The sequence below is a fragment of the Tachyglossus aculeatus genome, chromosome 5, assembly GCF_015852505.1.
Source record: "Tachyglossus aculeatus isolate mTacAcu1 chromosome 5, mTacAcu1.pri, whole genome shotgun sequence".
NCBI lineage: Eukaryota > Metazoa > Chordata > Mammalia > Monotremata > Tachyglossidae > Tachyglossus > Tachyglossus aculeatus.
The window spans coordinates 23,310,797-23,314,515 of record NC_052070.1 but is presented as its reverse complement, the minus strand read 5'-3'; the positions used below and the strand labels follow the sequence as shown (position 1 = coordinate 23,314,515).

The window sequence follows — 3,719 nt, the reverse complement described above, 5'->3', positions numbered from 1 at the left end:
CGTGGGACAACCCGATCACCTTATCTAATAATAATAATGGCATTTATTAAGAGCTTACTATGTGCAAAGCACTGCTCTAAGCACAGGGGAGGTTACAAGGTGGTCAGATTGTCCCACGGGGGGCTCACAGTCTTAATCCCCATTTTACAGATGAGGTAACTGAGGTCCAGAGAAGTTAAGTGACTTGCCCAAAGTCACACAGCTGACAGTTGGCAGAGCTGGGATCTGAACCCATGACCTCTGACTCCAAAGCCCAGGCTCTTTCCACTGAGCCACACTGCTTCTCTCCCCAGCACTTAGAACAGTGCTTGGCACATAGTAAGCACTTACCAAATACCATTATTATTATTATTTTCTTGGACTTGTTTATGCTGGGAAGCAGCGTGGCTCAATGGAAAGAGCCCGGGCTTGGGAGTCAGAGGTCATGGGTTCTAATTCTGGCTCTGCCACTTGTCAGCAGTGTGACTTTGGGCAAGTCACGTCACTTCTCTGTGCCTCAATTCCCACATCTGTAAAATGGAGATTAAGACTGTGAGCCCCACATGGGACAACTTGATCACCTTATATCCTCCCCAGCGCTTAGAACAGTGCTAGGCACATAGTAGGCGCTTACCAAATACCATTATTATTATTATTATTATTTTCTTGGCCTTGTTTACCACTTTTGTAAATTGGAGATTACGACTGTGAGCCCCAAATGGGACAGGGACTGTGTCCAACCTGATTAGCTTGTATCTACCCCAGCATTTAGTACAGTGCTTGACAACATAGTAAGCGCTTAACAAACACCATCATTACCCTGTACGTTGTAAGCTTGTTGTGGGCAGGGAATGTGTCTGTTTATTGTTGTATTGTACTTTCCGAAGCACTTAGGACAGGAGCGCTCAATAAATACAATTGAATGAATGAATGAATGCTCTGCAAACAACAGGCTAAGTGCAGGGGCGTCTGTACATTTACCTCTGTTCAAGGAGAAATGTTGTCTTATGCTGTCGAGTCGTGTCCGACCCATAGCAACAGCACGGACACATCCCTCCCGGAATGACCCACCTCCATCTGCAATCATTCTGGTAATGTATTCATAGAGTTTTCTTGGTAAAAATAGGGAAGTGGTTTACCATTGCCTCCTTCCATGCATTAAACCTGAGTTTCCGCTCTCGACTCTGTCCCATGCTGCTGCCGCCCAGCACAGGTGAGTTTTGACTTGTAGCAGATTGCCTTCCACTAGCTAGCCACTGGCCAAGCTAGGAATGGAATGGATAGGCCTCTGCTTGACTCTGCCTCCCATAGTCGAGACTGGTAGAGGACTGGAAACTCTCCAAGTGTGACCCTGAGAGTTTCAAGGAGAATCAGCCACCGGGAAATATCCTTTCAAAAACCACTCCCTTTCTGGAGCAGACTCAGCCCGTGCAGAATCATTTCATGTACTTTTGTGAGGGTTTATAGGGTGTATGTCACTGTTGCCATGTCTGGAGGGTACGTTAAAAATGAGTATGAATTCCTACCTTCAAGTAGGTAAGTGGGGAGACAAGTCACGGGAACTATTAGCCATTTAACAGGCTTGGACCCAGTTGGGATTTTTCATTTCTTTAACTGTCAAAAGCAGCATTGCCTAATGGGAAGAGCACAGGTCAGAGGTCCTGGAATCCAATCCCTGCCCTGCTCTGCACTTGCCTGCTGAATGACTTGGGGCAAATCACACTGAAGTAGTGTGGCCTAGTGAACAGAGTATAGGCCTGGGGGGTCAGAAGGATCTGGGTTCTAATTCTGACTCCGCCACTTGTCTGCTGTGTGACTTTGGGCAAGTAACTTTACTTCTCTGTGCCTCAGTTAATGGGGATTTAGATTGTAAACCCCATATGGAACAGGGATTGTGCCCAACCTGATTAGTTTGTATCTATCCCAGCACTTAGTACAGTGCCCGGCACATAGTAAGTGCTTAACAAATACCATTCAAAAAAGTTACAAAACTTCTTGAGGCCTCAGTTCCTCATCTGACAAATGAAATTCAATATCTGTTCTCCCTCCTTTAGCTTGTGAGTCCCATGCTGGACAGGGACTGTGTCAGTCAGTCAGTCGTACTTATTGAGTGCTTGCAGTGTGCAGAGCACTGTACTAAGTGCTTGGGAGAGCATAATATAACAACCTAACAGACATATACCCTGACCACCTGATTACACTGTATCTACCCCAGCACCATGGCCTAGTGGCAAGATCCTGGGCTTACAAATCAAAAGACATGGGTTCTAATCCCGGCTCAACCACTTGTCTGCTGTGTGAACTTGGGCAAGTCATTTAACTTCATCTGTGCCTCAGTTACCTTGTCTGTAAAATGTGGATTAAGACTGTGAGCCCCACGTGGGACAACCTGATTACCTTGTTTCTACCCTAGCACTTAAAACAGTGCTTGGCATGTAGTAAGCACTTAACAAATACCATTATAAGCATTCTTACTATGTGCCAGATATTATATATATATATATATAAAATAATACTTAAAATAATATATATAACAATGGTATTATAATATATTATATGTATATAATACCTGGCACATAGTAAGCACTTAGATACCTCAGTTTTCGTTATTGTTATACCACATCTCCAGCTCCTCAGGTCTCTGGTTCCCGCCTCTCCCCTTGACGCCAGTCACTGGACTGCCTCCTGGTCTGGGCCCAGATAAGCCAGGAACTAATATGCTCAGAGCATTTTCCAGGTTTGGTCACAGCATGCTAAAAGGCATTTGCAATCCTTTCTGTTCCCTGGAATCTGCCAGAGAATAGGCCCAAAGTGGGCCCAGATCAAGAAGCTGGAAAGTGAAGGAAAATGGTAGCTGGCATGAGAGCCTCTACTGGATTCTTCCCCTGGCACATCAAGCCCTGGACAATGGTAATGCCAGTTCTCACCAACTGCTCTCCCCTGAACAAGAAATCCAAAAGATGGAGAAAATCAGGCCAGACTGAAAGATTAAGTACCTCCAATTGCCTGGAGTGCCACCAATATAGTCCAGAAAATGTCCCATGAACACCAAACAAGAAGCCAGTCAAACTGTGAAGCCATTTAAAGCTTCCACTTAAATTATGGGAACACTAGAAGCCACTGCTAAATTATCTAGGGAATGATATAGGGCAACCACTAACTTAAACCTTGGAGAAGTTACAATTTTGACATTTCCTGAGGTGGGGAGGGAGGGAAAGAGAGGGAAAGAGAGAGAAAGAGAGAGAGAGTGTGAATCATCTAGACAGGACCTTCTCTACCCAGTATCCCCATCGGTGGTGCTCCTCAACTTCTTCAAATATCAGCTTGGTGTTTGAATCAATCAATTAATGATATTTATTAAGCAACAACTATGCCCAGAATGTAATACTAATAATTGTGATGTTATGTGCCGCCCACTGTACTAAGCTCTGGGGTAGATACGAGATAATCAGGTCTCACATGGGACTTACAGTCCAGCAGGGAGAACAGGTATTGAATCCCCATTTAGTATATGACAGAATTGAGGCACAGAGAAGTTAAATGACTTGCCCAAGATCACACAGTAGATAAGTGGCAGAGCCAGTATTAGAAGCAGCATGGGGTACTGTGTAGAGCAGGGGCCTTTGATTCAGAAGGTCATGGGTTCTAATCCTGGCTCTGCCATTTGTCTGCTGTGTGACCCTGGGCAAGTCACTTCACTGGGCCTTAGTTCTCTCATCTGTAAAATGGGTGTTCATTCA

The 3,719-nt window shown here is 44.9% G+C and overlaps 1 non-coding gene across 1 annotated transcript; it reads right to left on the bottom strand.

Annotated features, from left to right (window-relative positions):
- Positions 1-1,202: 1,202 nt before the first annotated feature.
- LOC119929305 lies at positions 1,203-1,340 on the bottom strand. The gene has a single exon (XR_005451436.1). It is a non-coding gene; the product is annotated as a small nucleolar RNA SNORA7 (small nucleolar RNA).
- Between the last annotated feature and the right edge of the window lie 2,379 nt (positions 1,341-3,719).